Source organism: Cavia porcellus, unplaced genomic scaffold (assembly GCF_034190915.1).
Source record: "Cavia porcellus strain 051 isolate PalLab524CR breed Dunkin Hartley unplaced genomic scaffold, mCavPor4.1 scaffold_25, whole genome shotgun sequence".
Lineage (NCBI taxonomy): Eukaryota > Metazoa > Chordata > Mammalia > Rodentia > Caviidae > Cavia > Cavia porcellus.
In genome coordinates this window covers 9084809-9110721 of record NW_026947508.1, presented here as the reverse complement: position 1 = coordinate 9110721, position 25913 = coordinate 9084809, and the positions used below count along the sequence as shown (strand labels likewise).

Sequence of the window (25913 nt, the reverse complement as noted above, 5' to 3'; positions counted from 1 at the left end):
TCAGGGTCCCTCTGGGGGGTCAGATCTAATACCCTGGGTTCTTCTGCAGCTTTTTTTGTTAGGCAGATCCAGCAATCCTGTGAATTTCCTGGTGTTTCTGGCTGAGCCGCTGGTAGAGTGGTAGGTCTCAGAAGTATGGGGCAGGGTGTAGGTGACAGGGAGGGACCAGGATGGTATGGACATTGCACAAACTGGTGTTCTGGGTATGAAGAAGTATAAATACTTTCTCTGACGCCAAGCTTGAAGGCAAGCCACCTCTGCTTCAGCCTCTCATTCAGCCCATAGTTTGTAGGGGAACCTGCAAGATAAACAGCATTTGGTTATCATGGGGTTTTGAAGAATTTCGTACAAAAGGGGCATGAGAATGTGTGGCAGGGCCCTACAAGTTTCCCCAGGTTGCTTTGTCTGAACATAGGCTGTCAGAACCCAAAAGAGGTTCACAAATATCTCACCTCACTATTTATTACTGATTTTCTTTCCATTCCACCTTTGTATGTTTGAAATTATCTTACTTACCGGATCTTAAATTATCTTATTCAAGAATGGTGCTATCTACCTCTGCACTAGAATGTCAGATTACAGGTTAGGACTTCTCTGTGCTTCGTATCTCTATGTCTCCAGGCACCACACCATCCGAGGAATGTCATTTGAAAACTACTGTCTCTACCCATCCAGCCAGTGACTGATGGGCAATAAGTGGGGATGTTGCTCCAGCCACCTGTGCTCCAGGCAAACACATGTTGTCTAGGGGAAGGGTCATTACAATATTACCCCAGTGTCAAGAAGAATGACAGATGGTGGCCCTGAGTGGAAAACAAGACTCATTCATTCCCCTATAACCTCATTCTGCAGCTCCTCTAGGGTCAGATCCCCTCATGTTGGGTCTTCTGCATGAAGTGGCGTCTGCTCAGCCCTGTGCATTTATAGTCTCTTCACAGGCCAACAAGGGCAATATGCCTTCAGTATAAGAATACCAAGAAGGGGAAAGTCATCCTTTTCTGGCAGCCATAGCAACTTCTGTCTACTCCAGGTGTGGAGGGTGGGCAATCTTGGGTTATAATTATGCAGATTTTGATGGCCATCATATGTGCTGATCAGATGGTGTTGTGAGTGCTCCTGGTGGTAGGTGGCCAGGTGTTTGTGTGGAAGGCCCTGGAAGGACAGACACAATGAGAATAGTAGTGGTCAAAGTGAGGCACCCAGTTGGCTGTGGATGGGGACAGGAGTTGAAGAGCATGAAAAGTGTGATACTCTGATACTGATTTACCGGAAGACTCCATGAACAAGCAGGGAGCCCCAGGGCTGTTATCCTGTTATAGATGAGGTCTTGGTAGATGAGCTGATGGTTAGGATGTGGTTTAGGAATGGTTGCATGTGAAAACTGCATCAGAATCACATTATTGACACTCTGTATTGCCTGTCACTGGCAGCTATTCCCAGGGCCACGAAACGGGAGAAGTATTGGTCCCATTTTGATATAGCCCACTTCAAACACAAGTCCAAGCCAGCTGCTGTCATTTTTCTGTACATCTAGGTCCCATCCCACCCCCTTCATAGGGCAAATCTTTTCATCCAGAATGTGATACACTGACAAGAATTAAAAGGACATTTGATTGAATGGGAGAGGCAGAGGCACTCATATGACAAACAATTTGTGAGCTGAAATTATATCCTTAGATTTGCCTCAAGGCTCATCCACCCAAACACCTGTTTCAAAGGCAAGTGAAAGATGCTCAAACCAGCCTCACATCTGCCTTTTAATTTCAACCAGTGACTGTGGGAGGAATCAGAGACTGTTCTATGAATTGGTTTCTCTTGTGAAGAATTATGGCTATCTGGGATGGAAAGCAAGGCAGTGAGTTCTTGGAGAAGCAGTTATTTATGGGGAGAAGAAAACTATTGGGTGTTTGCCAGAATCAGTGCTTTTCTTAAGGAAATCTTGACCTAGAAGTGAATCTCAGGGAACCAGGCTGATTTCCAGGACAGGGCAATATGGGCTTCCATTGCTGTCCCCTAGTGTGACACAGACAGGGGCATCTATGTCTGCTAGGCTCCATCTATTATATACTGCATCCAGACTGCAAGGGGAAGCTCCACACATAACTTGGACAAGGGAGATGGCAGGGATAGGCATAGACATAAAGCAGGGTTTCCAAAACCTACATCACCAGATGTGAGCAGTGTGTTTTCCATGGCAGAGAAATGAGCAGCAGAGCTTCAAATCTGCAAAGCTTCAAATCTGCAGAGCCACACACTTTGCTTGGGGCATTGGAACAGGGTAAGGAGAGAGACTGTGATGATTTTTCTCTGTTGTTTCCTTGGGCTCTGAGTATGGCTCTGATGCCTTGGATTGTGTGCACAGGATTTTTGCTAAAATCAGGTGTGATGATGTGACAGACTTACAACTGCCTTGGAAAGAAGAGTTTATTATTTCCTCTTCTGAAGAAAGTCTCACCTTCTTCAGATACCCAGGGCCACAGGATGCTTCACAGGTTGATCACAAGGTGACAGGAGGGAGCCCTGGCATGCCAGGCCAGGCTAATTGAACAAATATATAGTTGCATAGTTTCAATAATTTCAGAATGCTGCGTGGTATAGAGATCTGTAGTTTTCCATTTAGTAAGTCCTATGGTGTTTAAGAGGACAGGAAATAGTGGCCAGTAAATCTTAGATAAGGAGATAGTCAGGGTGTGGGTTTAGGGATTACTGGTTTGCATATGACTGATGCCTTCAAAAGCAAATGGCCTAATATCTCCAGGAACTGTCTAGCCCTTACACATGACAGGATTAGTCAAGTCCCTGCGACAACAAAGCTTCATAAAATTTAGAAAATTATAACAATATTAGCCTAACCAGGCCACACCCAGCCACCTCCAGGCAGCAAGCAGGAACTGAAATCCAGTTCCGGGCCCTTAGTGTGTGAGTGTGGAATTTCAGCTTATGGGGAAAACTTAGAAAACTTAGAAATTTGCTCCCTGGTGGTTAGTCCACACTCTGCATCTGAAATCATCAAAGTACACAGGGGTTCCCATGGGCCCAACTAGCCCACACCCAGTGAACTCCAAGTGGCAAACAGTTGCCAGCAGTCTGACCAGGGAGCCAAAAGTGGGCCTGGTAATTCACAGTGCACCGAGGAAGCATTGAAAAATTTCTCAAAACCCAGAAATACCTGTAACTCCAGCTGGCATTGAGGAACGCCTTGCAGCCCTGGAACCTTGGCTGGGGCCAACACAACCTTCCTGTGTGACTCCTGCCAGATCTGGGGCCTTGGCCCACACAGCTGCATGCCTCCTGCATGACTCCATTTAGCACTGGGGAACACCACACTTCCATGGGACGTTGGTGTGAACCCAGTGGATGCCTGTGCCCAGGATATCTACTGGCTCCACTGGGACACTCCCTACCTACTAGACCTAATACTGCTGTTGACCTTCTGCCACCACTCTTTCTCCCAGAATTTTGGGATACAAAATATTAACAGTGCTATCTTGAAGGGAGATTCAATTGTTGCCTCAAACAAACAAAAGATCTCAGCAGGTTCCACTCAGTGTGGTGAGTATACCCCTAAAATAGAGATATACAGTGGATATATAGGTCCAGTAGTAAAGCTTCCTCTAACTAACTCTAAGATCTTGAAGAGTCTGGCAAGTGTGTGACTGACCCCTTTCTGCACACAGAAAACATCAGGCAGGGTGATGACTGTGCCAATATTGACTTCTCCAACTTGGAGCAAACGTAAAAGGCTTATGAGACACACAGGCACACAATAGGGACACAGTAGGGGCTCAGCCGATACAAACACTATAGACAGGGAGATTTGGTGACCTGAAGTAACATAAAGATAAAGTAAAAGCAGGAACTAAAAGTTGACCTACATCAATACTACTAGGTTTCTCAGCCCAGGAAGAATATAGGATTCACTCAACAGGCTCTTCAGTGAGAAGTCAGGTGATTGGATCATCTCTTCATGCAAGGACCCAGCAACTGAACAAACATCAACCTTACATTATGACGCCAAGATTCAAACTACCAACAGTTGACACTAGTGAGTTTGAAGGACCAAATATTAACTTGAAAAGGGAAAATGGCAAAATGAAAAGGCAAAATGCAATCTCTTACATCTAGTGCATCAGAAGCAAGGAAAAGAAGACACTGAAATAGAGGACTTCAAAAGTAACACACTGAAAATATCTGAAAAGAGAGTAAGTCAAATAAAACAATAACTACATGAGGCTATAGAGAAAATCAAATTAGAAGTACTCTCCCATGTAATGACAGAAATAACAACTTTAGTAAAGAAGCTGCTGAGCACAGCTAAAGAAGAAATACAGAAAAAAGTACAGGAGAATGGGTAGCTGATTGAAACCTTGAATGAACAATATAGAAAACAAACAGAACTCATGAAATAAACTCACATGACATGCAAGAATCAAAATATTTCATTCAGAGATGGCAGATACATTTAAATGAAACTGAGGATAGGATTTCAGAACTTGATGACACAATCACAATTAGCGATCATGAAACGATAGAACTTTTAAAAATAACAAAGAGGCATGAAATGACAATCCAGCAGCTTCAAGATGTTGCCAAGAGAAACAATATAAGCTTAATAGGCATTAGTGAAGATGCAGTCAATGCAAATGACATAACTACAATATTCACAGAAGTAGTAGAAGAAAATTTCCCAAACATGGGAAAAATCTGATACGCATATAAGTGAAGCATATACAATGCCATGCAAGCACAACCAACACAAATATACACCTAGATATATAATTAAGATCCCAAACATACAGCACAAAAACAGAATAATAAAAGCTCTTAGAGAAAAAACAACTCACCAATCAAAGAAAGCCCATTAGAATCACAGCAGACTTTTCAGCATAAACCCTCAAGTCAAGAAAAGCTTGGAATGAAGAACTTCAAGCTTGAAAGGAAACTACTTTCAACCCAGACTGATGTACTCAAAAAAACTTTCCTTCAAATTTAATGGAGAAACAAGATACTTCCATGACAAAGAACATTTAAGAAATTCTGGTCCACCAAAGCAACCCTATAAAGAGTAATAAAAGGCATACTAGATAGAGATAAAAACACCTACAATCCCAAGAACAACAGTGGAAAGAAACCACCGGTAGGACAAGCAATTAAATAATGGGAAAAATAACAGAAAACAAACAACTGGAATGTAACATGGCAAAGTCGAGCCAATTCATATTATTGATATCCACAAATGTAAATGGCCTCAATTCACCTATCAAAAGAAATAGGTTGGCACAAAGGATAAAGAAACATGATCTCACAGTATGTTGTGTATAAGAAACATATCTGACCTAAAATGAAACTCATAGATTAAAAGTCAAAGAATCAAAAGTGTATTTCATGCAACAGGAACCCAAGAAAAAGCAGGGGTAAATAATTTATTTGAAGACCACGTGAACTTTAAACCTAAAGTGATTATAAGAGGTAAAGAAGGTAACTACATACTCATTAGTTGAAAAATTCAAGAAGAAGAACTAACAATTATAAATATATATTCACAAAGTACAAGAGCACCCAAGTATGTAAGATCGATGCTAATGGACATGAAAAGCAAAATACACAATAACATAATTATAACAGGGGACATTAACAGCCAAATGTTACAAAGAGATAGATCAACTGGACAAAAAGTCAGCAAAAAAATAATAGAACTGAACCATACCTGTGAGCAATTGGACTTAGTAAATGTTTATAGTGTTCCACCCAACCACTTCCAATACACATTTTTTTCAGCTATGCATGGGACATTCTCCAAAATAGACCACATATTATCCCATAAAATATTCTTAAATATCTGCAAAGGAATTGAAATTATACTATGCACAATATCTGAGCATAGTACATTGAAACTAAAAATTAATGGCAAAAGAAATTGCAAAATCTGCATAAATACTTGGAATCCTCTCCTTCCTTTACCAATAAGCCATAAATCTTTTGGAAGACACCCACTCACTCTGAGCACATATCTTAATAATCTCCTTGGGTCCTTTCCAGCTGTAAAATGCTGAGACTCTGAGAGGTTCTTGCCAATTTATGAGGCACCACCCTGCCAGTATTCTGAGATTAAGCAGGTGTAAGATCAGTGGAGTGGGAGAGAGGGGCCAGCGATAAGAGCAATAGGCTGACAAAAGACACCTCTCAGGATTCTTTGGAGTGTGGTGGGTTAGAGAACTACTGTGCCCAGTGTGTGAGCACCCACAAGTTCACTCTCCCAGGGCACACACAGCAGATGTCACCAAGAGCAGAAAGGGAGGAGGAAGTTCTACCTGCTGTTGCTGGAAATGTCTGGTTGGGTCTGAGGCTGAAATAAAGAACTGGCTCCCCCTTGTTTGTAGAATAAATTTGCAGGTTCACTGACCTGTTGCAAAAAAGAACTTTCAGGATGTATCGGTACAAGAGTCACAAGAAGAGTTTATTAGAGTTATGGGACACACTCCAGAGCTGAGCATGGGTGCTTAGAGAAACAAGAGACATCAGAGCCATAGTTAAGTACATTTGAAGAGGTGTCTTCAAGAAGGGGGACCTAGGATATACGTTCTCACTGTCCATCAGGTCACATTGCAAGTCAACTACTATGAAGTTGAGATATGCTCCCCAATATTACTGCTTTTTAAAGATGGAGGAAGTACAAATTATGGTTCAAGAAGACAGGTTAACTAGGATTTACAATCCTATTTTAAACATTGTGGAACTTTTTTTGGATGAGTTTTATGGAAGGGATTACATTCTTGTGACATCTGGTGTGAGCACTGCTTGGAGAAGCAATTGGCTTGAATCATGCACTCAGCACCAGGAATGAATGAAAAGGATTCTCTCGAGCATATGACCCTGGTTTCTTTTAATAGAACTAATGACTACTTCCTCCATGTGGGTACGTGGAAATTGTCACATCTGACTGGCTTTCTGGTTGTCTTTGGGCACCTTTGCCTACATGCACATTCCTTTTGGAATGTATGTATTCCATATGTATATATGTGTGTGTAGATGTGTATAATTTTATATACTAAGTGTTAGACGACTTTCGCTTGTTTCCTTTTCATTTTGTTTGTAGTAGGAGAGGGGGTGACTAGCCAGGTTTTTATGCTTCTGTCTTTCATCTGCTATGTCTATCAGTTCTTACTCTGGTAAATTCTTATATTAAATGTGTTAGCTAGGGCCTTTCTAGGTCTAGTTTCTCTTTCTCTACCTTTGCCCTTTTAATCACTAAAATACAATTTCAGAGGAAAAAGCCACTTTAAAAAGACTTTCTATTGATGTCTTTAATAAAGCCTAACAAGGCCCTTATTCTATTATTTCCTAACTGTTGACCCCTTTTCTCTACAGGACTGTTACTACTCTGAGTTTGAACATCACCTACTCATAGAAGCAGTGATAGGGTAACACTGAGGGAAGTCCCTGGGGGGAAGATGCTCATGAAACTGCTGCTGATTCCCCAGGACATAATGAGACTGGAAGATGTTGACTTGTGTGTCATGAATGTGCGGAGGACCCTACACCTCTGTGTGAGACCATCTTTCTCTCTTACCTCAGCTGTTCTATTCCCATGCCACCTGGAGATATGGTCTGACTTGTGGCCTGGAAAGGGGACATACTCCTTTCTGTGAGTGCTCTGAGAGACCTGGCCAGTATCTCTGGTGAACTGAAAAAGACAAATTATTCAGGAGAACCTCTGAGGTGTCACTGTATGCAAACTTCTGTTGTTCCTGTCCCTCACCTTCTTGGTCATTAAAAGACTGGCAGACAAAGTTAAATACAAGCCAGTATATCCTGCAGGACTGATTAAAGGTTCAAGGATTGGTTAGCAGCAATCTCCATCCTCAGAAGCTACTTCTTGCCATGCTGGCCACCTTCTCATGGCCCTCACCTGCTTCCTTTCTCACCTACATTCTCAGCACTCTCTCACTTATCTGTCTCTTCATTTCCTTTCTCTTTATTGTTCCTTGGTCTTCCAAACTCCACACATGCTTTCTCTCTCTCTGTATCATATTTTCTGTTTTCACTGTATCATATTTTCTGAAAATTCATTGTGCTATAATATTAAATATTTACAGCTTTAACCATTATCAGCTAGGGATATAGTTCAGCAGCACAGCACCTGCCTGGCAAGCATGAGGTCCTCAATTTGATTTTCAGCACAAAAAAACAAAAACAACAGCCCCAAAATATTGAGTGCATAATTCAGAGACATTAAGTACATTCAAATGGTTGTTCAATCATCCCCCCCATCTATGTCCAGAACTTTCTATCTGTTGTACTCTATTCAAAAAGCAAGGCCCCATGATGAAAAACAGGGCAAGACCCCAAGATGACAAACAGGGCAAAACATCTTTTTTAAAAGAAGCGCTTTTATTTTAGCTGGCCCAGCGACACAGTGCAGATGGAATTTGCAAAGCTGTGCAACTGAGTTAGAGTTTTGACTGATTTTTATAGTTCATTTACGATTAGCTCATTGATCATTAAGTACATAGTGATGAGAAACAGAAATAAGGTGGGCCTTTGTTCCCCTTTGCTTGAGGTCAGAGGCATTTCACAGTGGGTGGTTAGCCAATTCATAGCCCTTGGTCTGCCAATTCCAGGAACATTTGTCTCTCATAAAGGGAACAATGGTTGACACAGCATCATTTGTCTCTTACAAGGGGAACAAAATTTGACATAGCACACAGGTCACTAAGGTGGGGGGGATGACGCATTACAGAACAGCAGAAGGACATAGTCAGTTAATTTATAACTATGTGGTTGGTGCTTGGTTACTAGGGTAATGAGCTCAGTACAGAATGACAATATTACTAATAACTATATTTTCAATAACTATTTTTGTTAATTATCTTTTAATCAATTATTTTAATTTTTAGCATCTTAGTATAATATTCCCCACTGATTTTTGTCAGTGAACCAAATCATTGGCTCATGGAATTTTTCAAGCAGTGGTATTTGTTCATAAACTTGTGTCCTTAAAACCATGAGTTTTATTGCTTGAACCTGGTCTTTGACATAATTTACTAATCTGTTTATAATGCAAGGTCCAATTGTTAAACAAGTAAGTAAGATTAACAGAGGTCTGGAAGCTGCTATGATTAACATTGTTAACCAGGGAGATAGAGAAAACCATCATTTAAACCAATTCTCTTTAGCTTGTCTGGCTTGTTCTCATTTTCGTAGCTGCCTTTTAAGGCTGGCCATACTTTGTCTGATAACCCCATAATGATTGGCATACAAACAACAAATTTTTTAATGCCAGACAGAGGCATCCTTCCTTTAGGAACAGGAGATCTAGACCCCACTGGTTTTGTGAAACCATCTCCGTCAGTGAACTTAAAGAATCGTCTAATTTGGAGACACAGTCACTAAGGGCTGCTAAATCTTGTTCAATGAGTACATGTAAGTGTCTATAATTTTGGTCTTTTGACTATTAGGCTGGACACTCTTAAATCTATTGACCTTGTTATCTCAATTTTTAGTAATACAGGTAATAATACAATAGTATTTTTGTTCTTACTGGACTCTTTAAGTCAAAGCTAGGGAACAAGTGACTCCTACCACTATCTCTAGAGTGCCAATACACTTGGGAAAAGATATGGACTAATATGTAAAGCTCAGGGCCCTGGGTGAACAGGTGATGTATGGAACAAGGAGTTATATTAGAAGTACAGGCAAACCAGGCTCTATTGGGAGCAACAAGACATTGATTAGCAGGATAGGAAAAAATATAAATCAAAGCTGAAGAGGTAGGATTACAGAGTGCAGCATAAGGGGAAGTGTGCAAGGAGTAGGAGGCAGAGTAAACACAGATTTCTGGAGCACCCTGTACATTGTCCAGTGTGAGCAGGGGCTTAGCATCCCACTAACAAAAGGTGTCGTCTGTACAGGAATTTAAAAGTTAATTTGCCATAAGCAATTTCCAGAGGCAAGAAGGGGCTAGAGATGGCACAGAAATAGCAGAGGGCCAAAAGGTCTCAGGAGCAGGAAGTCTAGTGGAGGAGAATAGAAGATGGGGTCTCCAGAGTGAGGGAAAAGGTAACGACCCCCTTTATTTTTCTCTCAAGGAGATACAAATTTACAACCCCAATGTCTACAAAAATATTTCATCTGTATGGACTGTGAACACCTATGGTCAGAGGCTGGCTGTTGCTCTTAGGGACAAAGATACCAGCCAGTGGACTGTAAATTTTTTTGAATACATAGGTCCCTGTAAGTCTTTATTAACAAACAATCAGGCAGCATGACATGGAAACCCAACAACATTTTTTTGTCTAATTTTTGCTGGGATGTTATCTAATAGGGAAAAAAATCTATCTTAATTATCTCATAGGCAGTAGCATTGGCTACCAATAATTTGCCAGTGAAATAGTCAGTAATTTTAAGTTTTAAACAGTGGGTTACAAGGTATCTCCTTGGGGTCTCCATAAGGAATAACACTTCAGAACAAGATTATCAGATACATTTGGCAATCTTAAGCTTTAAAGAATCTTTGGAGGGAAAAACAATCCAGTTATCTGTAGGTTGATTGCTGTCAGACGCCAGAACTGGCTTGAGGTGGCAATGATGAATTGAGGCAGGTTTTTTCATGACTTTGACGGCAGTCAGAGTGCTGAGGACCACGGTGTAAGGGTCTTCTCACCATGGTTTGTGAGACTCACGGTGATGTCTCTTGATGAGTAGTGTCCTAGGTTTCAATGCAGGACATTCATCCTCAGGATGGGCTGCAGGCAGAGGATGTTGCTTTTGGAATAACTGGTGGATGGCAGTCAGAGCTAGCTGAAGGGCCTGGAGGAACTTAACAAGATCTTGATTAGCCAGGTCAGCTAATTTTTTTTCCTCAGAAATCTTAGGAATGAGAGGAGGAGGTCTCCCACATAGAACTTTAAAGGGGAAACAACTGTAACATAGGGGGTACATTGTGCATGCAAGAGGGAAAAAGGAAGGAGACTCACCCAGTTCTTGCCATTTTTTAATGCCATCTTAGTTTTCACCATTTTTAAAGTCTGGTTTATCCTTTTTACTTGTCCTGCACTTTAAGGCCGGTAAGCACAATGGAGTTTTCAATCAATCTGAAAAGCTTGGGTTAGTTTTTTTAGTTATCTGGGCTATAAAAGCCGGGCCATTGTAAGACCCCATGGATAAAGCGAGGCCAAATTGGGAAAACTGCTATCAGGGCTGACTCAAGACTTAGTAGGAAAAGCTATCTACCAATACTCATTCCTTTAAAGTCCAGGCTTTTTTATTTTTGTGAACTCTATTTCTCAATGATTTTTAGGCATAGTCCCACGATACCAAGTGGTTTCCATTTGTTATGATTGCTTAGGGTTTACCAACTGGCACTGAGGGCCTCTAAGGCTCACAGACTGAGTAAGCTTTGATAACTGAGAGATAAAGAAATAATCTCAAAAAGAGCAGCGAGTTTTGATCCTCCCATGTTAGTGCACTGATGAGCTTGTTGGATGAGTTTTTATCTCAAGGCCTCACGGAGGAGGACTCAATTATCAGGCAGTTGGTACCAGCCCCCGGGGATATCAGACTTTGCTTGGAGTTGAGCTGTCAAATGTAAGTCTTTTTGAGTGCAAAAGCACTCTGACAGAGTGGGTGGAATCAGTAGCAATGCTGAGATTGTCTCAATCCCCACTGATTTTGTGGCTGCTTTTTGGGTAGCTGCATCTGTTAGAATATTTAATAGCCATATTCCTTGGCATCAAAATGGCAGCTAACAAATCCAAAATTTGGGGAGCATTTTTATCTTTTGGCCCCTTAAGTCAATGAACCTCATTCCTGATAAATGGCCCCATGAACATGGGCAGTAGCAAATGTATATCTGCTATCAGTCTGACAACTTGAGGGCCTCAGTGAGGGCAATGAGTTCAGCCCATTGGGCTGATGTTTTTGGCTCCAAGGTTTGTTCCCATAGAATCTGAGTGTGTGACAGCGGCTCCCATGACCTGCTTACCTTGATAGATGTGACTGCTTTCATCAGAGAAATATGATGGAACTCCGGACAGTGGCTCATCTGTCAAGTCTGGTCGAAGCCCCATGAAATGATCAGAGGGGCAAGGAGAGGTCATCATCAGGCAGCTGAGTATCTGGGTTAAAGACACTGTCCCCTTGAAACTGATGGTAGTCAGATCCAGAAGTACTGCCTGATAGGCAGCCATCCATCCGGTGAAGCTTTGATGAGAGTCTCCAGTGAATGAGAGGAAATAATTAAAAGTTTTTGCCCAAATGTCACCTTTTGGGCCATTTTCACCAGGAGGGCCACCGAGGCAATCATATGCAGACAAGGCAGCCATTGGGCTGCCACATTATCAAGTCTCTTGGAAAGATAGGCAATAGGCTTTTGCCATGGTCCTAAACTCTGGGTCAGTACTCATTTTGCTATCCCTTTTTTATCAACATAGAGGGCAAGAGGTTTTTGCAACTTTGACAGAGCCAGAACTGGAGCTTCTGTTAAGGCTGATTTCAATTGCTGAAAAGCCTGGTCTCATGAGTCTGTAATCTAAAGCAGGCAATATCCTATGGCTCCTAGAAATTTTTATATTTGCTTTTTAGTCACAGGAACTGGAACCTGTTGAATGGCTTGCACCAGCTGGGAGGAAAGGGTCTGTTCTAAACAAACTCTAATAACTAACTGAGGGGCATTTCTTCAAATCTCTCAGGCCTTTGTAATTTTTGCCTAATATCAGGGGCTGACAGTTGCAAAGGTATTATTAATGGCCCTTGCCTTTTTAGGTGCTACCAGATCTACAGGTGTACAAATGTAATAGGCCTCTAGCAATCTCTCCAGAAACCCTGAGGGAGACTCATCATCCAATTGTCGTGCCTCTGCTACCTTGGACAAATTGGTGGGTTTTCTGGCAGCCCTTAAAGGCTTATGAGAACAACTGGCTATACTGAATGAGAGCCTTCTTACCTCTGGTTGTCCGATCGGGGAGGGACAAAGGGAAAACATGGTTCTGGCATTTGGGATCAGAGGACAGGTTTTTATTTGGAATGCACACTCTTTTTTATCCCACAACATGAATGGTTCTCTCTCTCTCTCTCTCTCTCTCTCTCTCTCTCTCTCTCTCTCTCTCTCTTTTACTGTAAACAAAACCTGTAAAATCTGCTGGCAGTCATCCCAAGTGGGGTGATGAATGGAGAAGACAAATTACAAAAGAGAAATAAGGCCCTGAGGATCGTTAGAAAAAAGGCGGGTGAGGAAGAGGAGTCCAGCAATTCTGAACGCTGATGGCTTCTAGTTCAGATGGGACTGAGAATTACAGTCCTTTTTAATTTTTATTTTCATAGGCAAATATATTTTATATATGGTCAACACTGACTTTTTACCATTATATAAACTTGGGATGACAAAGGGCTTCAGTTTATCCTCCCCTTTTTAGAATATATTCTTATTTTAATGCAAACATTTTGTAGTAAAAATTTACTGATCCAATACTGTCAAATTCTGAACACATTTGCTTTTCTGTTTTTCTGTTTCTGTTTATTACCCATCAATTACCTTTTTTTAGCTTTTTAGACAACATTAAAACATTTAACAAAATCCTTGAAGTGCCTTTCTTAGTAGTCTAAAGTATATTAAATCATTTTATGTCTTTTTACCATCTTAAAATGTTACACTTTAAAAACTGTAACTTTTTAAACTGGCTCAATAACAGTATGACCTGGCTTTATTTGGTAAAGCCAATATGATTTTAAAAACCATAAACATATATATGTATTGTTATATATTTACATTTTAACCAGAAAAACACTTTTAAAAGCATGCCAAGGTTGTACATAATCAGTCGAGGACTAAAACATTAAACAAGGTGCCACAAAAGACAAGACCAATATTAAAGACACAAACAAAGGATTTTCTGTCCATGGTTCAGTGACCTAAAGGGAAATAAATTTTCATTATGACTATTAAGTCCCAATAAGCCACATAGAACCTGCAACAGTAGTTTAAGGGAAGAGGAAATCTAAATTTTAGTACTGAGGTAACAGATTCAAATGAACAAATGGCTCCACCGTAAAAATATACCAAGCACAAAACCAAATGGATAAAAAATCCCAAATCACAAATGGGCTAGAAGCCCTGTCCTGGAGGGCATTCCACTCTGGTGTAGAAGGAGCCAGCTAAGCTCCTCTGCACCTTCAAAGGTGCACACTCAAATTACAAAGAACAAAAGATCCAAATATTTACAGATGTTTCAAGCCAATCGATTGGTGAAAACATTTGGGGAGGGGTCCCCATGTAATCCCGCATGAGCCCCCAAATGTTGTACTCTATTCAAAAAACAAGGCCCCATGATGAAAAACAGGGCAAGACCCCAAGATGACAAATGGGGCAAAATGTCTTTTTTAAAAGAAGCGTTTTTATTTTAGCTGGCCCAGCGACACAGTGCAGATGGAATTTGCAAAGCTGTGCAACTGAGTTAGAGTTTTGACTGATTGATCATTAAGTACATAGTGATAAGAAACAGTAATAAGGTGGGCCTTTGTTTCCCCTTGCTTGAGGTCAGAGGCATTTCACAGTGGATGGTTAGCCAATTCATAGCCCTTGGTCTGCCAATTCCAGGAACATTTGTCTCTCATAAAGGGAACAATGGTTGACACAGCATCATTTGTCTCTTACAAGGGGAACAAAATTTGACATAGCACACAGGTCACTAAGGTGGGGGGGATAACGCATTACAGAACAGCAGAAGGACGTAGTCAGTTAATTTATAACTATGTGGTTGGTGCTTGGTTACTAGGGTAATGAGCTCAGTACAGAATGACAATATTACTAATAACTATATTTTCAATAACTATTTTTGTTAATTATCTTTTAATCAATTATTTTAATTTTTAGCATCTTAGTATAACACTATCCAAACTGAACCTCTGTCCCTGTACTGAACTTGAGAAAAATGATTTTTCTCTTGTCAACTGGAGTGTTGCATACATATCCATTAGCTCAGAATGGTCCACAGTGTCAGCCAAAGCTCCTAGTTTTATACTGGTCTCCTATTTGTTTTTTCTATCTAATATTCAAAATATTACTATCATTACATAGCAATCTAATGCTACTTTTAATTTTGTCCATTTTTGCTTCACATAATTTGGAGTTTTGATATTCTATGGCTTTAAGTTGCTAATATCTTTTCATTTTAATTTAAAGATTCTATTTGTATGCATTGTAAGGCAAGTATGCTTGTGATGAATTCCTTCAGCCTTCATTTATCTGGAAATCTCTTAATTTATTCATCATTTGTAACAGTTTTGTGGGATCTACAATTTTCAGTTGATAGATATTTTTCTGGAATTTAGAATCTATTACCCCATTAAATTCCAGCTTGTAAAGTTTCTGCTCCAAATATACTGACAATGGTTGTTCTGGTTTATATTTGGATGGCCCATGCCATCTTGGAGGCAGCTGAATCAAGCGTTTTTGACTGGTGGTGGTATGAGTGTTGCACCTGCCCAGGGGCAGAGCCAGCATACAATATAGAGGAGGGAGGGATGTGTCTTTTCCCTCTTTTGCCCTTTTCAGTCTTGTTGCTTGTGGCCAGCATGAACAACTGCCCCTTAGCCAGGCCTCCCTGCCTTGGAGCCAACAGAGTATGGACTGAAGAATGGAGTGAAGTAAGGACTTCAGAGTATGGATTGAAAACTCCAAAAAATGTAAACTAAATGAACCTTTCCTCTCTTCCTTTTGGGTGTCAGGTATTTTGTCTCAACAACAAGAGAAAAATAACTAGACAATCTTGTTGGAAATTCCTTTTGCATGACATACAGCATTTCTCTTGGTGCTTTATTGATTCTCTTTTTGTCTCTAGTTTTCAGTGATTTAATTATGATACATGTCAACATGGATTTTTTACATGTATCCTGTTAGTGTTCATTGACCATCTTTGATTTAAAAAGCCATCCATTACTCAAATATGGAAAGTTTTCAGTCCTTATATTTTGAAACAATCTCTTTGCGCTTTTAGCTTTCTACTTTTACTGCCATTCCCTTGACATATTTATTGATGTATTTGATAGTGACACATGAGTGCTTTAAGCTCTGTTCACTCTTTCCATTTAGTGATATTTTCCTCTGTGTTTTCTAATCTGCTGTTGAACTCATCTGTTAAATTATTCAACTTATGTATTGTATTTCTGTTTTAAATTGTGTCATTGGTCTCTTTTTCTTGTATTCTCACTTTGTCTAAATGCTGTTTTCTTGTGTTACTTTATTTCTAAAATAGCTTTCGTAAAAAAAATTGAAAACAGTTAAGATTTTTTTACTAGGAATTTGATATTTATATTATTTGTTAGAGATGTTTTTCTATTATTTTATTTTATTCCTTTGGATAAACCATGGTTTCTGGTTTGTATAACAATTGAATTTTCTGTTGTTGAAGATTAAGAATTTGGAGGGATGCTGAAAGGGAAAGCCACCAACTATCCCAGTCTCTGTGGACTGGATTTGTGCAAGAAACACACAAGCAGATCATGTTCTAAAAAGCAGATCATGTTCTAATTCTGAGGTCAACCCTTATGAAGGTTGAAAATATTCTTAGGCATTTGCTGGTATACTTTTTTCCTGAGGGTGTCTGTGTCTTTTCCAGATTTCCTTTACATATTTGTTAATTGTTTTAATATTTCATAAATGTTATCCCTGCTCCTTATTTGGGCTTTACATGTTCTATAGTCCCTTATTTATAATCTTTTACCTAAGACATTTACAAATCTGAAGTGCCCTGATGGCTTTCATTAGCTGATACTGTCCCCATGACTCTTCGTATCACGGGAAATGACCATGCAACATTTTTCCCATCTGAGTTCCAAGTTAGAAGAGCCAGCATTTGTCTTCTCAGTAGCCCAGGAAGGTTAGAATTACTCTTCCTTCTATGGATTTAAGGGTGAGAACTAAGGCCTGACTTACCAAATTCTTCAGATTATAAGCTATACTATGCTTTGCTGAGGAATGGATGGGTACAGGACAAATAAACCCTCCTGGAAATGTCTATCATTTTGAATATGATCTTTTCTTTGTTGAATAATCAGTTGGTTGCTACAGACCTTTGACTGTTTTTAAAGCTCCTAGAATGTTTCAACCATTTATGGTAGCCTATGAAGTAGATTGTGAACTTCCTGTTCCCATATCTTGACATCATGCCAGCTCCATTCCACATGCGATATTCTCTCTACATAAGACCAGCTCATAATATCCATGAGTTCTACATCACTCAAAGGCACTGAATTCATGGCTCAGCCAATCCCTATGGTCCTTGACACTTCACTTACACTACTTTCTCCCCCAGTGAGGCCAAGGGCAACTGGAGATGGTGATGGCCACAGAACATGTCTGACCACAGAGGTGATGTCCACTAATGTTTTCTATGAAAACAGCTTTTTGGGTTCTCAAACACTTCCATCAATCTTTTGTGTCCTTCTCCACAGCAAGGCTGCTGAGTCTCCCTTTTTATTCCCCATTTTCTAAGAAGACATGAAGATGTCTAGATGTCCTTGCAAAACTTAAAATGGCTAAGCCTCACTGAGTGCAAATGAAGATATTCAATTTCCAGGAGGCCCACTGAGACAAAGAATTTTCCAATGATAAAACATTAAGGAACATCAAGAACATATTCTATACTTTGTTTGGTCATTTTGTTTATTGTTTGTTTCAGGACATGAGATAACTGTCATCATCTCCATTTTATTTGTTTTCATTTTTATTAGTAATTTTATTTGCTTTTATTTTCATTAGTAATTACATGTGCATAACTCATCTTAATTTTTTTCAGTCCTTTGCATCCTTTCTCTTCCACTCCCTGTATCTCTTTGTCTCTTTTCATTTTGCCAAATATTTATCACCCTATTTCTTAATATCTAGTAAATTTTTACTGTGCATTTGTAATGTAACTTGAAATCCAGTGTTGTGTTGCCTTCTACTTTGCTCTTGTTACCCTGGAATGCTTCCACGATTCTGGGTTTCTTGTAGTTTCCTATGAATTTTAGAGGGTTTTTTTTTGGTGTGTGTGTGTGTGTGTGTGTGTGTGTGTGTGTGACAGATCTCATCTTGTAGTTCAGGTTGATCTTTTTTTTAATTTTTGAATTTTTTCTTTAATTAAGACAAACATAAGAAATGACTAAATAATTTTTTTAAAACCATAAGGGGGAGATTGAGATAAAACAGGACATAACAATATAACAATAGAGGTGACAGCATGACTGTTTCAACAACCTAGTACTTCACCACCATATAACCTGACTTAATAGTAGTTACCATAGTGTCTTTTTCCTTGAAATATTTGGATAAAACTTCATATACTCTAGCTTCAAATATTTTCATATCAAGAAGCCCAGAGTGAAGCCTTTCTAATTAATGAGTGAAAACTTTATAAGGCTCCAAGGCCACCTAATGGGGAATCATGATTACCACATATTTTTATATATTTGAATCATTACTTACATTAGGGAAACTATTCGGTATTCACACATGCGAGATTGATTTATTTCACTTATGAGTATGGTCTCAAGCTGCACCAATTTATTGATAAATATCTCAGTTTGATCCTTCTTTATAGCTGAATAATACTCCATTGTATAGAAATACCACAACTTTTTTATCCATTCCTCAGTTGATGGACACTTGGGTTGTTTCCAGGATTTGGCGATTACAAATTGTGCTGCTATAAACATAGGTGCACATATATCACTGTGGTATGATGCTTTCAGTTCTTCTGGGAATATGCCTAGAAGTGGAATAGCTGGAATAAATGGGATTTCCACTCCCAACTATTTGAGAAACCTCCAGACAGACCTCCACAAAGGCTGTACCAGTCTACACTCCCACCAACAGTGCAGGAAAGTTCCTTTTTCCCCACAGCCTCTCCAGCATTTGTTGTTGTTGGTTTTCTTGATCCTGGCATTCTTTCAGGAGTGAGATGGTATCTCAGTGTGGTTTTAATTTGCATTTCTCTAATGACCAATGATGATGAGCATTTTTTCATGTATTTATTTTCCATTTGCATTTCTTCATCTGAGAATTGCGTATTCATCTCAGATGCCCATTTTTGGATTGGATCTTTGAATTTTGGAGGTCTGAGTTTCTTTAATTCTTTATATGTTTTAGACAAGAGTCCCTTGTCTGAGAGAGAGTTCACTAAAATCTTTTCCCAGTTTGTGGGTTTTCTTTTCACTATGCTGGAGATTTCTTTTGACATGCAGAAACTTTTTAATAAGAAGTGGTCCCAGTTACTGATTCTGGGAAGTATTTCCCGTGCGGTTTGAGTCCTGTTCATGAATTCTTTACCTACTCCTATGTCTCCAAGGTTTCTACCTAATTTGTCTTCCAATAGATTTAGTGTTTCTGTTTTAATATTCAGATCTTTGACCCATTTAGATTTTAATTTAGTACATGGTGATAGACATGGGTCTAGCTTTAGTTTTCGGCAAATGGAGAGCCAGTTTTTCCAGCACCATTTATTAAAGAGACTGTCGTTCTTCCAGTGAACCTGCTTGGCTCCTTTATCAAAGATAAGGTGGTTGAGTGTGTTCGTAGTTGTGGTTGTATCTTCTAATCTATTCCACTGATCTTCGGCTCTGTTTTGATTCCAATACCATGGTGATTTTACTACTGTTGCTTTGTAGTATAACTTCAAGTCAGGGATTGTGATGCCTCCTGCTTTGTCTTTGCTGCTTAGAATTGCCTTTGCAATTCTAGGTCTCTTCTGGTTCCAGATGAAATTTAGGAGTGATTTCTCTAGATCTATAAGGTATGTTGATGGTATTTCTATTGGGATTGCATTGAATCTGTATAACAGTTTTGGGAGAATGGCCATCTTCACAATGTTTGTTCTTCCTATCCATGAGCAAGGGATGTCTTTCCATTTTCTGAGATCATCTTCAATTTCCTTTTTCAGTGTATTATAATTTTCACTGTATAAGTCTTTCACTTCTTTCGTAAGAGTAATTCCTAAATATTTCATTTTTTTGCTTGCTAATGTGAAGAGTGTAGTTTCTCTTATTTCCCTCTCTGTAATTTTGTTGTTCATGTATAGGAATGCTATTGATTTCTGAGTATTGATTTTGTATCCAGCCACATTACTGAATTTATTTATTGTATCTAAGAGTATTTCAATGGAGTTTAGGGGGTCTTCTATGTAGAGTATCATGTCATCTGCAAACAATGATAATTTAACTTCTTCTTTTCCTATCTTTACCCCTTTTATTTCTCTTTCTTGCCTAATTGCTCTGGCTAGTACTTCCAGTACTATATTAAATAGGAGTGGTGATAAAGGACATCCTTGTCTTGTGCCTGATTTTAAAGTAAAGGCTTTCAATTTTTGGCCATTTAGTATGATGCTGGCTGTTGGTTTGTCATAAATGGCCTTTATTATATTGAGGTAAAGACCATTTATTCCAATTTTCTGTAAAGTTCTTATCATGAATAAGTGTTGGACCTTATCAAAGGCTTTTTCTGCATCTATAGAAATGATCATGTGATTCTTATTTTTGGCTTTATTGATATGGTGGATTACATTTATTGATTTGCGTATGTTGAACCATCCTTGCATTCCTGGGATGAATCCCACTTGGTCATGGTGTATAATCTTCTTGATGATTTGCTGGATCCTATTTGCCAATATTGTATTGAGGATTTTTGCATCTGTGTTCATTAGGGAGATCGGTCTATAGTTCTCTTTTATAGTTGGGTCTTTCTCAGGTTTTGGTACTAGAGTAATATTTGCTTCCAGGAATGACTTAGAAAGGATTGCTTCCCTTTCAATTTCATTGAATAGTTTGAGGAGTGTCGGTATTAGATCTTCTTTATATTTCTTGTAGAATTCTGCAGTGAATCCATCTGGGCCTGGGCTCTTCTTGATGGGTAAGGCCTTAATTACATTTTCAAGTTCATTAGCAGAGATTGTGTTATTCAACAGTTTTATATCCTCTTGATCTAGCTTTGGTACTTCATATGCTTCTAAGAATCTGTCTATTTCTTCTGTGTTATCAAACTTTTGAGAGTAGAGGTTTTCGAAATAGGTGTTGATGATCCTCTGTATTTCTATTGGGTCTGTAGTGATTTCTCCATTTTCATTTCTTATTGCATGAATTTGAGCTTTTTCTTCCCTTTTTTAAATAAGGTTGGCTAGGGGCTTATCGATTTTATTTATTCTTTCAAAGAACCAACTCTTTGATTCGTTGATACTTTGGATTGTTTTCTTAGTCTCTATTGCATTGATTTCTGCTCTGATTTTTATAATTTCCTCTCTTCTTTTGGCTTTGGGCTTGACTTGCTCTTCTTTTTCTAGCTGTTTGAGGTGTAGCATCAAGTTATTTATTTGTATTCATTCTGTTTTCCTAGTGTGGGAACTCAGTGCAATAAATTTTCCTCTCAGAACGGCTTTCATTGCATCCCACAGGTTCCGGTAAGTTGTATCTGTATTTTCATTTTCTTTTAGGTATTGTTTGATTTCTTCTTTAATTTCCTCTGTGACCCACTGATTACTCAAGAGTGTGTTATTCAGTTTCCATGTGTTTGTGGGATTTTTGCAGTATCTTTTATCATTAATTTCTAATTTCAGAGCGCTATGATCCGATAACATGCAAGGGATGATTTCAGCTCTTTTGCACTTGTTTAAATATGTTCTGTGAGCTAATATATGGTCTGTTTTAGAAAATGATCCATGTACTGCTGAGAAGAATGTGTATTCTGATGTTGTTGGGTGGAACATTCTGTATATGTCTATCAAATCCATTTGTTCACAGGTGTGAGTCAGTTCTGTTATTTCTTTGCTCATTTTCTGTCTGGTTGATCTGTCCCTTGGTGTCAGTGGTGTATTAAGGTCTCCTGTTACAATTGTGTTACTGATAATTTGCGTTTTCATTTCTGTTAATATTTGTTTTATATAACTGGGTGCTCTGGAGTTAGGTGCGTATATATTTAAGATAGTTATCTCTTCGTCTTGGAGTTTTCCCCTTACGAGTATGTAGTGACCTTCTTTATCCTTTATGGTCATTGTTGGTTTAAATTTCACGTTGTCTGCAAACAGAATGGCTACTCCTGCCTTTTTTTGGATTCCTGCTTCATGAAGAATTGTTTTCCATCCTTTGACTTTCAGTCTGTGAGTATCCTTCTGGGTTAGATGGGTTTCCTGTAAACAGCATATGGTTGGATTTTGTTTCTTGATCCATTCTGCTAGTCTGTTTCTTTTGATTGGTGCATTGAGACCATTTACATTAATGGTTATTACTGTTAAATGCTGGTTAATTGTAGGAATCTTATCTCTCTGCTGTTGCATCTTTATCTTTCTGTTCTGTTTAATTATTTGCTTTGCTTAGTGGTTTTTTCCTTTGTGTATCTAAACTGTCTTTCAATATTTTTTGCAGGGTTGGTTTGGTGTTCATGAAGTTCTTCAGCTGTTCTTTGTCATGGAAGTATCGTATTGCACCATCTATTTTGAGTGATAGTTTTGCAGGATATATCAGTCTTGGTTGGAAATCATTTTGCTTTAGGATCTGGAATACTTCACTCCATGCTCTTCTTGACTTTATCATTTGTGCTGAGAAGTCTGCTGTGATTCTGATAGGTTTTCCTTTATAAATGATCTGTCTTTTCTCTCTGACAGCTTTTAATAATCTATTCTTGTGTTGGATTTCTGGGATGGTGATTATTATATGTCTGGGTGTAGTTTTATTTTGGTTATGACTGTTTGGAGTTCTATATGCTTCACTGATCCTGATGTCAGTTTCTGATCTCATGCTTGGGAAATTTTCAGCTATTACTTCTCTAAATATCCTCCTGACATCCTTCATGTTGTCTCCCTCTCTTTCATTAATCCCTATCATTCTTATGTTATTCTTCTTTGCATCGTCTTGCAGTTGTTGAATTGTTGTTTCCTGGTTCCTTGTTATTTTCAAAAGATCTTTCCTTTCCTGTTCACTAGCTGCAATCCTGTCTTCAAGGTCTGAAATTCTATCTTCACTTTCATTAAGGCGTTTTTTACAACTTTCAGTGGAGTTTTTTATTTCCTGTATATCTCTGTGCATCTGCATTATGTATTCTGTTTGTTTCTTATATTGCTCGTCTAGGGATTCTATCTTTTTGTTTAGTTCCTCCAATTTTTTATCTGTGTTTTCTTTAGATATATTTAGAATATCTTTCATTTCTTTTATCATTTCTTCTTTTATCTGGGAGATTATTTCGAGTTTGAATTTCTTTAAAGCTTCCTGGAGTTGCTTGTCAATTTCAGTGGCTATTGTGTCCAATATATGAGGTGGATGGGATATATTTTCTTCTATATACATTGCTCCTAGGGTTTCTTGAGATGGGCTGGAGGTTTGAGGTAGTAATTTGGTCTTTCGTTTTGTCATTTTCCTATATTTTTGTGTTTCAAGTGTTATTTGAAAGCTTCCTCAGGATCTGTTGAAAATCCCCTTCTATGTTTGGAGCTACTGAGACTCTGGCACCGTGCTACCCCAAGCCATTGGACCTACAGAACCAGTGGCCCTCCTCTGCCTGCTCAGAACTCCGCAGTTCCAGACAAGCTGGGCCTCAGGGACACTGTGCGCCCACCTGCCCCTTGGAAGCTCCACAGTTCTTCAACTGCAGCCGGGTTAGGGTACTCACCACAGGCCGCAGTGCTTCAGGAACCTGTGGACCCTCCCTGGTTGCAGAGATATCCAGAGTCCTCCAGACACACAGAGAGGCCGGTGAGGGCACCCCAGATCTGCCTAGCTCCTCCTCTGCAGACCTATGGCCAGGCGCGGCAGCTAAACAGGCTGGGCTAGGCTGATAGTGTGGGCCCGCCCATCCGTTGGCAGCTCAGCAGGTCTCCAAGTGAAGCCGGAATGGGGAGGCTGATGTGGAAGCCTCAAATCCACCTCTCCCCTTCACTGCACCTGGAAGCCTGGGGGAACTCCAGCAGTCTGGGCGCAGATATCCAGAGTCCTCCAGACACGCAGAGAGGCCAGTGAGGGCACCCCAGATCTGCCCAGCTCCTCCTCTGCAGACCTATGGCCAGGCGTGGCAGCTAAACAGGCTGGGCTAGGCTGGCAGTGTGGGCCAGCCCACCTATCGGGAGCTCAGCAGGTCTCCAAGTGAAGTCGGAATGGGGAGGCTGATGTGGAAGCCTCAAACCCACATCTCCCCTTCACTGCACCTGGAAGCCTGGGGGAACTCCAGCAGTCTGGGCAGAGATATCCAGAGTCCTCCAGACACGCAGAGAGGCCAGTGAGGGCACCCCAGATCTGCCCAGCTCCTCCTCTGCAGACCTATGGCCAGGCGTGGCAGCTAAACAGGCTGGGCTAGGCTGGTAGTGTGGGCCAGCCCATCCGTTGGCAGCTCAGCAGGTCTCCAAGTGAAGCCGGAATGGGGAGGCTGATGTGGAAGCCTCAAACCCACTTCTCCCCTTCACTGCACCTGGAAGCCTGGGGGAACTCCAGCAGTCTGGGCGCTGATATCCAGAGTCCCCCAGACACGCAGAGAGGCCGGTGAGGGCACCCCAGATCTGCCCAGCTCCTCCTCTGCAGACCTATGGCCAGGCGTGGCAGCTAAACAGGCTGGGCTAGGCTGATAGTGTGGGCCCGCCCATCCGTCGGCAGCTCAGCAGGTCTCCAAGTGAAGCCGGAATGGGGAGGCTGATGTGGTAGCCTCAAACCCACCTCTCCCCTTCACTGCACCTGGAAGCCTGGGGGAACTCTGGCAGTCTGTGCGGAGATATCCAGAGTCCTCCAGACACGCAGAGAGGCCGGTGAGTGCACCTGAGTTCAGGTTGATCTTAAACTCACTGTTTTACTCACAGTGAGTGACTTCAAATTCATAGCAATCCTCCTGCTTCAGCCTCTTTTGTGCTAGGATTACAGACATGTACCTGTAATTGTTCATGACTTTTGTATTATCAGAAATTTGTTGGTATTTAGATTGGAATTGTATTAAATCTACATCTTGGTTTTGAAAATATGAGCATTTCTCTATTTTGGTTTTGCCTATCAAGGAACAGGGACTATCTGACAATTTTATGATATCTGATTTGAAATTAAAAAGTGAATTATACAGGCAGGGTACGATTGTAAAGCAAGACCTGGAGAACTGTGGCACATTATTGGACATCATTGCAAGGAGTGCCACTTTTTGCTCAGCCAGTGCCCTATTCTGGGAGGGGGTTGACCAGGTAGAGTGGAGAAAATAGTCAAATAAAAGCATAAAAGAACTTGGGATAGGATATATTCAGATGCTTAGAAACATTCTATTGAGAATAGTACTGAGAAATAGAACTATACTGACACTTCCACTATAGTGTTATATTTTCAACATGTACCAAGGACTAGATGATTACTTCAGTTTGCGTTATGTAGAACTGAAATTCCCTAGCTATCTTTTATTTGAAAGTAGGAATGAAGCCGGTTATGATGGTGTATGCCTTTAATCCCCACACTGTGGAAGGCTGAAGCAGGAAGATTTAATAATAGAGGCCAGCCAAGACAATTTAGAAATGCGATGAAAAATTTCAAAACATATTTTGAATAAAGGATTGGGAATGTAGCTCAGTGTGAAGACCCTGGATTCAATCCCCAATAGTATAACAAAGAAAGAAAGAAAGAAAGAAAGAAAGAAAGAAAGAAAGAAAGAAAGAAAGAAAGAAAGAAAGAGGAACTTTACCCCTATATCTGTCAGTTTTCCCTCTGGTCCTCCCTGGGCTCTTCCGCCTTACCTTCCTCCTCTCTTCCACCTAGTTTCCAGTAAGGACAGTAGTTTAGTACTTCTTCTCAATCTACCAGCCTGGTGTAGAGAATGACTGTGTATTTAGTGCAGGTTAAAACAGGATGTGGCTGTCCCAAGTTCTTACACCTGGACAGGTTCTGGGGAAGGGAGAAGTGCTATGGAGACACCGAGGAAACATTTTCCTCTTCCCAGTCAT

At 40.0% G+C, this 25913-nt stretch overlaps 1 pseudogene; it reads right to left on the bottom strand.

Annotated features, from left to right (window-relative positions):
• On the bottom strand, positions 1-25913 carry LOC100719141 (cilia- and flagella-associated protein 107-like; annotated as a pseudogene).